Here is a 13,500-nt window from a genome sequence, read left to right on the forward strand (position 1 = left end):
CATGTGAATTTCAGTCTTGACCTGCCATTAAATGTTGCAAATTCTAATTTAAGTATTCTTTATTTATGTTCTGGCATTGTTTCTCCAACAGTCACCCCAGATCTTCAGTCTGTCCATCCCCTTCTACTCTGCCCTCTTCCTTCCCTTCTGTATACAATTACCTTAAATAATCTTGGTCCAACTACTTGGAGTTTCTGGAAAGATTACTGCCTTAACCCATTCAAGCCTGAATTTTAGAGCTTTCTAAAGTGGATTTGGACATCAGTCATGCAACTTCAAAATTATTTTATGACTGGTTTAATCAACTCAAGGAAAAAACTTCATTTAAACCAATCAATGATATCCATCCTCCAAATCAAGACCCCAAAATCCCTTGCATATGGAAGTAACAGGAATACCTTAGTCATATGATTTCTGTCACATCCCACAATCCTCAGAAGGCAAGGAGGCTCATGAAATATATAATGAAAGGGTTTGTGAGGAGATCTAGTTGCTCCATTTGACAAATTTAGTAAGGTGGTTACTGAAGTCCTGTCCCTATTAGCTGTCATTTCTGGGATAATCCCTGCATTTCCTTTCTCTGTATACATGATGTATGTGTCAATGTATATGTGGGTGAAAGCATTAATTATTTATTACCAGTAAGTTGTCTCCTAAAACAACATAAATAATTAAATGTATTTCATGGACAAATCATGATAATTTGTCATAACCAATAATAGGATTAAATCACAAATTTTATCTGAATTCCAGAAAAAAGAAAAAGTGTGTTATGTGTGACTCTGCTTGGTTATTAACTGTATTTGCTTTTTTAATACTCACAATAATCTGGACATTTACCATTTTAACAAATGACACAATCAGAAGTTCAGAAAAATTTATTTAGGGTTATGACAAAGTTCATGGTTAGAAAATGACATAGGTAGAATTTGAATTTTGCTCTGCCAGTCTGCCAAGCTTAAATTTTTGGAGCATTACACACCACTCATAGGTCTTACCTGGACTATCCCTCTCATAACCAAATTCAGAGGTCCCACCCTGTGGCCACAACCTCCTGTCCTAGTTTTTCCACAAAAATCATCCATATGCAGATTCTCTCTCAAAGGGGACCTACAATGCATTGATCCCTCTCAATAAACATCATCTATCTCTCCTCATCAATACTGCACTGTTGAGTCCACAATTTATAATTTCAACAGATCCTTACTGAGACCAAAATTATGTCCCTCTATCTACCACCTATACAATTAAAACTTCAATAATCAATGACTCCAAAAACATGCAATTTTCCATGATGCATAGAATCATGCATCATTACTCTGAGAATCATTTCTCAGAAACTGTAATTGAGTAAGGCACTGACTCTGGACTAAACACAGATTCTAAATTCCTAGAGATTTTCAAATATACCTGATAACCATACAATGTCTTTCTAATTTAATCATTCCCAAATACTCCATAAATACACTGAATCTTCTTTGTACCTTTTGAATATAATACACTCTATCATTTCCCCTCATTTTTAACAAATGAGAGTAACTTTTTCTAAGCATATGGATTATACAATTTTCCAAATTATACTATGTGTTAGTCAGGGTTCTCTAGAGAACAGAATGAACAGGAGAGATTGTGAATATGAGATTTATAAAGGTGTCTCACTGTGGGAATGGAAGAGTCCATAATCTGTAGGGCAGACTGTGAAGCTATCAGCTCTGATGAAGTGTCTGGATGAACTCCACAGGAGAGCTCACTGGCTGTAAAAGCATTGAAAGCCTTCAGATGATTGGATCATTTCATTGAGTGAGGCACACCTTAGTTGATCTCAAATGTAATCAACCACAGATGCAATCAACAGACTCATGGTTTAATACACCAGCCTTCCAGTTTATCAGCTATCCACAAAATACCCTTGAAACAATGCTCAGGCCAGTGCTTGCCTGAACAGATAGCTGCGCAAAATCACTTGGCCAGTTGAAACCAGAACCTAACCATCACAGTCCACACCTTGTCAAATTGGCAACTATACATATCACCTTGAAACATGTTTCATTTCCAAATAGAACACAATACAGTTATATGTTTCACCTAAAAATACTCAGCTGTCCTGCATATGACTGAAAATGTACTCCATCTCTACAGAATAGGGTACAAGTCCTTAAATAACATTCACTCTTAAACTTCATACCCTATGACTTAAATACTATAACATGACAATAAAACTTATGTCATATGATAAGAAGTGAACAAGGTATTTGCTTATGTAAAAATGTGAGCAAACTCCTAACAAAATAGGGAAGAAACTCTCATACAATCACAGTCCTCATTTCTGCAACTGGTCACGTGGTAATAGTTCATATTTAGCACTATCTTCTTCCATGACCCATTCCATGTTCCTTTTACCCACAGCAAGCACATGAGCTGGCCAAAGTTCTTTTCCAGAAGGGATGAACCAGACCCTTATTTTTGAAGTTTCTGGGCCATTGGCAGTCCTGCCTAGATTGGGTTGTTGCCATTTTCCATTGGCTTTTAACACAGGGCATGATAGTATTAGGAGACACCCTAGGGAATCTCCTGTATTCCAGGAAAACTCTTCTTTACTTCCATTGTGTAGCTGCAGTTCTATTTCCTTTTGATCATCACAATCAATCACTCCAGACAGAACAGAAATCCCCTGTCATTCCTGTTGATTCAGTAGCATGAGAAAACCAAAATGGCCAAGTGGTACTCTTAATTTCCAGTTTAATGCAATCATTGTTGAGTCTCTTCATAGGAGCACTGCTCCTTTTGGAACTAGGACCTGTAGACCAGCAGAGTTTAAGGATTCAGGGACAGCAAGCAAAAATTTTCCTAGTGGATCACTAGGGGTGATGGTGAGTGGTACCACTCCCATACCATCCCTTGAATTCTGGACCCATGAACCCTGGCTTGGAGAGAAATAGTACCATACAGTGGATGCTGATTCAGAGCATACACAGCTTCCTGGAGAACACTGCCCCAGCCCCACAAGGTTTTGCCACCTAGTTGGCACTGTAATTGGGTCTTCATTAGGCCAATCCAGCATTCTAACCACCTACCTCTGGATATTGGAGAGCATGTTAACAGCAGAGAATCACATGAGCTCTTTCCCATTTCCACATTTCATTTGCTGTGAAGTGGGTTACCTGATCAGAAGCAAAGCTGTGTGGAATACGATGATAGTGAATAAGGCATTCTGTAAGTCCTTGGATGGTAGTTTTAGCAGAAGAATTGCATGCAGGAAATGCAAACCCATATCGGGAGTATGTGTCTATTCCAATTAGAATAAATCACTGCCTCTTACATGATGGAAGTGGTCCAATATAATCCACCTGCCACCAGTTAGCAGGCTGACCACAGAGGGAATAGTGCCATATTCAGGACTGACTGTGGGTCTCTGCTGCTGGTAGGTATGGTATTCAACCGTGGTCCTAGCCTGGTCAGCCTTACAGAGTGGAAGTCCATGTTACTGAGCCCATGCATAACTTCCATCCCTAAAATCAAGCCTATTTTGTTCATAAGCCTATTGGGTTATGGCAGGATGGGTCATCTTATCCACTTGATTATTAAAACCTTCCTCTGCTGAAGTCAACCTCTGGTGATCATTCATATAGGATACAAATATTTTCAAGTTCTTTGTCCACTCAGAAAGTTCTATCCACATAACTCTTCCATAGACTTCTTTGTCACTAATTTTCCAAACGTGATCCTTCCAAGTCCCTGACTATCCAGTCAAACCATTAGCCACAGCTGCTGAGTCAGTATACAAACCCACCTCTGTCCAGCTCTTCTTCTAATCAAAACAAACAAACAAGTGCACTTCTCAAAGTCCTGCCCATTGAGAGGATTTCCTCTCATCTCTGTCCTTTAAGGGCATCCCAGAATGAAGTTATAGTGCTGCAGCTATCCACTTCTGCTGTTCCTTGCATGTCCTGTAGAACCATCTGTAAACCAGACTTGAGTATTCTCTTCCTCAGTCCACTGAGTGTAAGGAGGCCCCCAAGTAACCATAGTTCTGATGTGAGAAAGAGAAAGTGATATAAAAGAAGTGAAGTCCATAAGCACTTGGGACACTTCTTCATATAACAATTTACTTGTGCCTTCAGGATATACTTGAGCCTATCTATAATATACCATTTCCATTTTATGATTTAGCACTGCTGTGCATGCCTAAATTTATGGCTTGGTGGGTCAGACAAAATCCAACTCATGATGGGCAGCTCAGGTTTCATGGTAACTTGGTGGCCCATGGTCAAACAGTCAGTCTCTTCTAAGGCCCAAAATCAGACTAGAAGCTGTTTCTCAAAAGGAGGGTAGCTATCTGCAGTGGATGGTAAGGTTTTGCTCCAAAATCCTAATTGTCTGCATGTAATTCTCTGATAGGGGCCTACCAAAGGTTCCAGACAGCAACCCTATTTGCTATGGACACTTCCAGCACAAATAGATCTGCTGAATCATATCCCCAAGTGGCAGAGCAACTTGCCATGCAGCCTATACCTGTTGCAGAGCCTCCTCTTATTCTAGTTCCCACTCAAAACCCCCAAATGAGGAATATGTTGTCTCCAAAATCCAAAGAGGCAAAGTAGGCATTATATCACTTCTTTGGTCTTAGGTGGGACCCAATGCAACAGCTTATCTTTCACCTTAAGATGGAAATATTGACATGCCCCACACCACTGAACACAGAAATTTCACTGAGGTGGAAGGCCCTGTGTTTTTTTTTTATTATCTCCCATCCCCTAACACACAAATGCCTTATCAATAAGTCTAGAGTAGTTGCTACTTCTTGTCCACTAAGTCCAATCAGCATGATATCATCAACATAATGGATCAATGTGTTGTTTTGTGGGAGAGAGAAATGATCATTGTTCCTGCAGGCAAAATTGTGACATGGGTTGGATAATATACCCTTCAGGCAGGAGAGTGAATGTAAACTGCTGGCCTTGCCAGCTGAATGCCAACTACATCTGGTAGTCCCTACTGACAGCTCTTTAGAAGAAAAAGCATTTGCCAAATCAATGGCTGAATACCTGGTATCAGGTGATGTGTTGCTTTGCTCAAGCAATGATACCCCATCTTGAACAACAGCTGTAATTAGAGTCACCACCTGGTTAAGTTTATGATAATCCACTGTCATCTTTAAAGATCCATCAGTTTCCTTCATAGGCCAAAAAAGAGTGTTGAATGGGGATGTGGTGAGAATAATCACCCCTGAATCCTTGAAGTCCTTAAGAGTGGCACTAATCTCTGCAATCTCTCCAGGAATATGGTATTCCTTCTGATTAGCTATTTTGCTAAGTAGCTGCAGTTCTAGTGGCTTCCACTTGGCCTTTGCTGCCACAATAGTCCTCACTCCATAAGTCTTAGAACCAATGTGGGAATTCTGCATTTCATACGTATGCTGATTCCCATTATGCATTCTGGAACTGGGAAAATGACCACAGAATGGTTCTGGGGACCCACTGGACACACTGTGAGACTTAACTGAACTAAAACTTCATTGATCATCTGATCTCCACTAGTCCTTACTCTGATTGGTGGATCAGAGTGAAGTTTTGTGTCTCTTGGAATCAGTGTCACTTCTGAGCCAATGTCTAATAATTTCCAAAATATCAGACCATTTCCATTTCTCCAGTACATGGACACCTTGGTAAAAGCTCATAGTTCTTCTTGGGAAAGTCTGGGAGGAAAGGTTAACAGTGTAAATTTTGGGCAACGTAAAAGGGTCCTTCCCAATGATCACCTGGCCCTTCCTGCATTTGAGGTGCTCTTGGTCTGTAAACTGTCTAAAGTCTGAACATTGATTAAGAAGCCCTTATTTCCTGCTTTTACCATTCAAGTTAAGATTTTCTTCACTTGATATAGAATTCTTCTGCTTATTCAACTCAAAAGAGATTTACTGGACTGCCCATGTATTTTACTTCTAGTTGCCCCATTATCTCCTAGCCAACACAACAAGCCTCTGAGAGTCAGAGTATTTTGACTGCTGCTTTGAGTCTGCTGTTCATTATGGTAGTTATCCTCATCTTGTCTATGGTCATTAACTGTCACTACATGGCTTCTTCCAACTCAGGATCTGATCAGCTCCCACTGTAATATCTGACATAAAGAGACAGGCCACTTCAGAGCTCCTCAGGGATGATGGAACTAGTCTCATGAATGTATTTCTCATGGGTCTGGTGAAAGCTGTATCCTCTGGATATTCCTGGGGTGTGTGAGCAGGTCTTCCATGATCAATCCACTCTAACATTCCCATCTCTCTAAGCCTCTGGATCCCCTCTTTTACATTATACCAGGGCAGTTCTGGCATTTTAATCACAGGTAATGTCAGCCACATTTTGATCAATGTTTCAGTCAACCATGTAAACAAACTTTTAATGCCGTTTCTAACCCCTCAACCTACATACAACTTTGAATGCAGAATCTCTGATTAGTGGGCCCAAATAAATTTATTCAGTTTAATCAAACTTTATATTCCTTCCACCATTATCCCACACCCTTAATATCCATTCCCACATGTATTCCCCCGATTTCTGTCTATATACATTGGAAAACTCATTTTGTTCTTTTGGCGTATACCATACCTCCTCATGGGCCACACATTGCATCTGACCTTTCAGGGTCTGTTGGTATTTTATTGTAGTTATAAATAACACACACACACACATATAAAACACTTTTATATAAGTATTTTATATATATGTAACACTTTTGAAGAAAAAAGCTGGTGGGGTTGAGTCATGAAAAAAATAGAAGTTTTTTCCAAGCCAATTACCTCAAGGCATTCCATTGCCATTTTGTCTGGTGAAACAAGATTAGTCTTTCCAGACTGAAGAGTGATGACTGTTTCCCAAGGAGAGGTGTTTACAAGCAGGCAGTGAAGGGTTAATAGCATTAGGTGGAGGTTGGATGACCAGCTCTTCTGAGGAGGCTGGAGGCTGGGAAGATGTTTACTCAGGGCAGTCCTTTACAGCTCTATTGAGAAAAGGCTTAGCAGTTTCCAGGGATCCAGTCTCCCCTTGGCCATCATTATCAAGTGATACATCATTATCTCATGTTTCAGGTTACCATTTTTTTCCAATCAAAGCCCTTACTTTAACAGCAGGCACCCTGCAAAGTTGACATTCAGTTTACATCATAAATCTGCTACTGGCACAATGAGGCTTGTGTATGGTGTTCAGAGATCTCAAATCTGCAACCACAGGAAATAAGATTTTCTTTTAGGGCACATGTGGAAACATTTACATCATACATACAGCACTTAAAGTGCAAATTTGAAGTCTTCAGCTCATCCTTTTCCCTCGCTGCTGTAACCATCATATCTAACAACACCTAGCCAACATCATTATACCCACAATTCCACAAAACTCCTCAGGGAGTTCAAAAGCACTCTCACCCAGAGACTTGCCTCAAATAAGCACACAATTAGCAGAATCTAATGGTAATATTTTGAGTATCTCTCTTGCCAACTCACCCCATGGACTACCAGCGTCATCTTAATTATTGGAATAAGAGTTATTAGGGCCTCTGAAACTAGTCAGAGTAGAAAACCTATTGTAAAACCCATTTTTAAGATTCTGTTTCTAAATAACCACCCCACTCTGGGTACACAAGAGTGTTACTCAGGGTTTTCTAGAGAAACAGATCCAAGAGAACTGTGAATATGAGCTTTATAAAGGTGTTATGCATCCATGGGATTGGAAGAGTCTGACATCCTTAGGGAGGCTGTGACGCTTGTGGTTCTGATAAAGGGTCTGGATGAACTCCACAGGAGAGTCTTTCTGGCTGAAGAAGCAGTGAAAAAGTGTCTCTTTCCCCTTAAAGTCCTCAACGGATTGGATTATCTCATTGTGGAGACATGCCTTAGTTGATTACAGATGTAATCAGCCACAGACGCAATCAACTGACTCATTTAATGCACCAGCCTTCTGGTTATCAGCCAGTCATGAAATATCCTTGCAGCAATGTTCAGGCCAGTGTTTGCCTAACCAGAATAACGGGCATAATTATTTGGCCAAATTGCCATCTGAACTTAACCATCACACACTATCATACCATAATATCTTCAATTATCCCTGCATACATACACATTAGTTACTCCTTCTCTCCTATCAAATAGAAGTTCATGTTACCTCTGACTAAATTGAAGTGTTCAATTAATGTCAAGATTTTGTGAACTATATTATTGATCATAAATTAAATCTACCTTATCAGAAACCTCTCCCTTTCTTTACTATCCATCTCACCATTTAAACACATTTTTGACTGTTTCATGTTGGAAAAAACAGAACTCTGAATGCATTCTCTCTCAAGTTCTTTCTCTGTGTATCTTCCCATGACAAACTGAAAGTGCACTTATCATGTACTCACACTCACATCACACTTTGACTCACAAAAATGAACACTGAAGTCCTCATTCATTTAACTTGGAGATCACTAATTATCCCCCATCAATAAATTCTAACTTGGAACCAAAGAATTGGGCCATGGTCTCCTTTTTGGAGCTTTTTTCTTGCTTTCTCTGGCATCACAGTCTCCAGATTGTATTCAAACTATTTTAGACATTCCTTCTCCATGTCTGCTGGAATAAATTCCTCGAAAAACACTATTGAATTATGTTGAAACCAAATCCTAGCTTTTCTCTCTGCATTTTATGGACTGTACTGCTTTTTTCACACATTTAGTCAATTTTATTAATTTCTTCCATTGCTATCTCAGCTGATCACGACAAAACATTTATCTGAATTCCATTTCTGAGCTATCATGGCTATTTGCTTAATTAAATGTACATAAAATGAAATATAGTGCAAGACATTAATTACCTCTTCTGCACCCAGAATGGAAGTAATACACCTCCTCCAGACTCCAATCTTAGTGGCCTCACTGGGCACTTGGGGATTGGTCTTTTAACTGTCCTCTTGAAACCACCAAGCACAATTAAACATGGTAATCTCTATCAAGACCTATTTTCACCCTTTATTTCCACCCCAGTACACAAACCTACTTTTCTATCCCAGGGTCATTTTCTTTAAATCTCAGTTTGTCAATCCCTAAAATATCCCTTCACTGATTTCCAACTAAAGTTAGCCTTTCTCTTCCACTCCCACTTAATTGCTGTACTATTACTCCTTCAGAAAAATCATCCAATTTGTCATTTTAAATATATTATATCTATCTATCTATCTATCTATCTATCTATCTATCTATCTATCTATCTATCTATCCATCAATCTTTACCTCTGTCCAATTGTATATTTATGTTCTTTCTCCCCTGCTGGTCTAAATGAATGAAAATCAACCTCTCAGTAATGATAATCTCTGGCATGTTTCCCTTCGACCATTACATATGTATTTTAAATCCAAGCATATGATGTTAAAATCTCCTAACCTACTTTCAGAACACCAGACCCCATATTCCTATGTCAGATTGAACAATTACCTTCTGATTAAATCTTAATTTATAAAAAAACATGGAGGTCCTATGCCTCCTGATTAAACTTTTATCCAACACTCACCAGAACTCAAATACATTGGAAAATACAATAAAATCAAATCTCTACTGAATATGCTACTTCTGTATTTTGAAGTGCAAAGCTTCATTCTCTCCCTAGCAAAACACTGTTTTAAAGGTAAACTCTCTTTCATGCCATTGATAACTTCAGAAGACATAAAATCTGAACAACCCATCTTGAGTAAGTGGAATACCAATCATTATAAGTATAAAGAAGTAATGCTTATTTTATAAAATAAATATATTTTATAAATGTAAAATACTACCCCCAAGTAGCTAAATTGTGTAGATGCAGTAAAGGAAAGCAGATTATGTCCTTTATATGCCATACCTTTAATATTCTAAATGTCACCATTGTGTTTTCTCAGTGACCTCCCTGCTTTTGTGGATTCTGGTGGCTCTGAGAAATAAAATAGACAATCTGATGAAGTACAATCTCTCCTTTTTTTTTGTTTGCTTGTTTGTTAGTTTACCTCATAGAGGACTTGGAAAGTTTTAATTCTGTGGAAATTAGTGTGACTCCAATATAAAGAGAAATATTTCCACTGAAAGTTTATATTCTAGGAAAAAATATATTATACATTCTAGAACGTATATATTTTACTATGAAAAAAGAAAGAACACAAAATGGATGTCTACTAAAGTCAGATTTGACTGACATCATAAGAACCATACTGCCCAAGGCTTCAAAATTTTAGTGATTCCTGGAGTACATGAGAGCTTCTTTATGCATTTTCCCATAACTAAGATGTGTTTTGACAAATTTTGAAAACTACACAATTGAAAATTTATGGAATCTCTTTACATATTTGGAAAATATCATTTCTTAAGAAAACATGAATTGATATATTTTTATTTTAGCCACAGGCATTTGATACTGAAAGGAAAATTTTGTCATTTTATGTGTAAGTGCACTCTCCTGGAATTAAAAAAATAGTGCAATAATTTTACTTATAAGGATTTTAGGTAATTAAGTATTAAATATCCATGGTTCTATTATATGTTCTTATGTTTTATGTTAGCCCAGTTACACTGTAAAATGTTTGAGGCAAAGTGATGGTCCCCTTTTATGATAAATAAATATATGATAATGCATAAATGAATCTATGTTTGAGGCAAACTCTGGGGAAAGGAAGATGAGGTAAATAAAGAAATAAGAGTAGACAGTAAAATTTAAATATTTTGCAGTATTTCTTTGAGGAAAAAGTATCTGAAAATTAACAAGATTCTTCACATGGTTATGAGTGAGACTTGTTCATGTTTAATTAAATGGAGAACTCACCAGGACCCAAACCACAGGAGACAGTGAAGCCAACTAGATTCTGAAGTGGGTTTCATAGGAAAGCAGCACTTCCCTCTTCTCCCAAAGTCTGTACTCTTCAGCTTCTTCTTCTCTGGTGATGCCCCTTCTACTGTGACTTCCAATTATATAAAGAAAAATACCTGATAAACCTAATCATGGTTAGTATCACACAGATACTAAATCTATTCAAGACTTCATTCTGTGGCACACACACTGTCCACTTTGATTGGATTTATGAAACAATAAAAATGTAAACCTCATAAAATATTGAAAATACTTTTCCTTTATTCACTCAATAAATACTTTTGACTGAATTCATGTCCCAAGAAGTTTCTGGATCCTGGAGACACAGCAGAGTATCAGACACAATGGATTTCTCTGGTTGAAAACCTGGAATTCCCTGGAGGAAGAGTGCAACTAAAAATAAAGGGCAGTATCCTACAGCTGTACCAAGATGCTTTCTGGCACATAGCGACCACCCAAAGTGCTTATGAGCTGAATCCCAGTGAGCCTAGGAGAGGAGCCACCACTGCCTCCAGGGTTTATTCACTGTGGAGCCAGAGAAGGAGGAAAAGCCCTGGGGGACACCAAATTGAACAAATTGGAATCATTGCAGGAGGATAAAATTCATCGGTTTATGATCTTCAGCCAATCTAATGAAAAAACAGCAGTAAGTTGTGTGTCTCAAAATGACTTGAAGTTAGATATTGCAACAGATAATATTTTCTAAAATGCTGAACTTTATACACAAGGGAGTGTAAAAAGGTCATTGAACAGGAAGAAGTTAGAAAAACTGTTTAATAGATACAAAGAGCCACAAGATGAAAATAAAATTGGAACAGATTGTATATACCAGTTCTGTGATAGTTGGGACTCGATCTAGCCAGCATTAGATTTGATCATCATATGGAAGTTCAGAGAAGGAACACAATGCAAGATCTTCAAATGGGAGTTCACAGATCACAAGAGAGAAGTAGAATGTGACCACAAAGATAATTTAAGTACCCAATATACAAGATGGAACAAGAATGGAAAGAATTAGGATGGTTTTAGGATTTTTACCAGTTTACTTTTAATTTTACAAAGAATCCATGCCAAAATAATCAATCTAAAAATGGCCATTGCTTGCTGGGATTTAGTGCTTAATGGAAAATTTAAATTCTTAGATTTATGGAATTCATTTTTGTTGGAGCTTTATAAATAATCAATATCAGAGATACTAGGTGTCATCTTTTAGATTTCAATACAATGTTTACAGAGACATGACTAAGATAAAGAAGGAATGCGCCATGCTTTTATTGATGACATTGGAATTTTCATGCCCTCAAATTGCTGGAACAGAAAGTAAAACAGTGTAGCACTAAAGGAAACTTCCAGAATATTCATAGTCTCTACAATAAATGCAATGGAAAATTGCACAGTTTCTCATGTCTGGACTGGAACAAAGATCAGTTCTCACATTTCAGGACGAGGGTTGATACAAAATTTTAAGGGTACATTTTGGACTCTGTCTTATTTCATTTTTCTAATAGTGGTTTGGACATGTCTTCTAGTCTGGGCTGCTCTAAACATTTATAATTCCAACATTGTGGAGTCATCTTATATATGTCAACCATCATATTTTATTCTCCCATAAGTCTTAGGACTTTATGATGATTTTTTTTAGGTTTACATTCTCCCATAAAGCACATTACTGTCTTCATCAGAAAATGGTTTGGGATGGTAATTAAAAATATAAATGTCACACACAGTTTATAAAACTATTTTAAGTATATGTTTTGAGCTAGCTGTAAAAACTATACTGATAGCACTTCAAATGAGAGTGATGAATTTAAGTGTACTAGATTTGAAATGGTGTTTGGTTTTGCAGGATATTTTTTTCCTGGTAAGACTCATGTATTGCTGATATGAATAGAGTTTCTCATGAAATAACTGAAGTAAAAAAATTTAGATAATTTGATGCCCATGTAAAAAGTTTATTTGTGCTTCAGACCTTTGATTTCAAAAAGAGTTTACAGAACTAGTCTTCATTCATGCTAGCCATGGTTTCAAAAACACACACAGATATACGCAGGAAGATTTTATTTAGAAAATGCCAGTAGAATGGTAGACTCCATTCTTTTCTATATTATGTTTTACATAATTAGATTTCATTAAGATTTTGACATGTTTAAATGCCTGTCAAATAGTTAAGCTATTTAATTTATTTAGATATTTTAGATTGCTTCACAAAACAGTTGTGCTGGTTTGAAAGGTTATATGTACCCTAGAAAGGCCATATTTTAATCTTAATCCCATTTTGTAAAGACAGCTACTTCTTCTAATCTCTATTCAGTACTGTATGCTTGAAACTTTAATTAGATCATCCCTTTGTAGATGTGACTCAATCAAGAGTGGCTGTTGAACTGGATTACGTGGAGACGTGTCTCCTCTCATTCTGGGTGGGTCTTGATTAGTTTACTGGAATTCCTTAAAAGAGGAATGACAAGATTCAGAGAGAGCAGAGATGAATGACATAGCCACAAGAAGCAGAGAGTCCATCAGCCAGCAGCCTTTGGAGATGAAGAAGGAAAATGCCTCCCAGGCTGCTTCATGAAACAGGAAGCCAAGAGAGAAACCTAGCAGATGGATGCCATGTTCACCATGTGCCTTTCCAGCTGAGAGAGAAACC

At 37.7% G+C, this 13,500-nt stretch overlaps 2 long non-coding RNA genes and 1 pseudogene across 2 annotated transcripts in view; 2 read left to right on the forward strand and 1 right to left on the reverse strand.

Annotated features, from left to right (window-relative positions):
* The window catches only part of LOC143673843 (uncharacterized), a 141,910-nt gene that overhangs the window by 59,188 nt on the left and 69,222 nt on the right, over positions 1 to 13,500 (forward strand). The gene's annotated exons all lie outside the window — the stretch shown is intronic.
* Positions 1 to 13,500, reverse strand: part of LOC143673844 (uncharacterized) — a 113,520-nt gene that overhangs the window by 420 nt on the left and 99,600 nt on the right. The gene's annotated exons all lie outside the window — the stretch shown is intronic.
* On the forward strand, positions 11,428 to 12,383 carry LOC143662104 (DCN1-like protein 1 pseudogene; annotated as a pseudogene).

The sequence above is a fragment of the Tamandua tetradactyla genome, chromosome 2, assembly GCF_023851605.1.
Source record: "Tamandua tetradactyla isolate mTamTet1 chromosome 2, mTamTet1.pri, whole genome shotgun sequence".
NCBI lineage: Eukaryota > Metazoa > Chordata > Mammalia > Pilosa > Myrmecophagidae > Tamandua > Tamandua tetradactyla.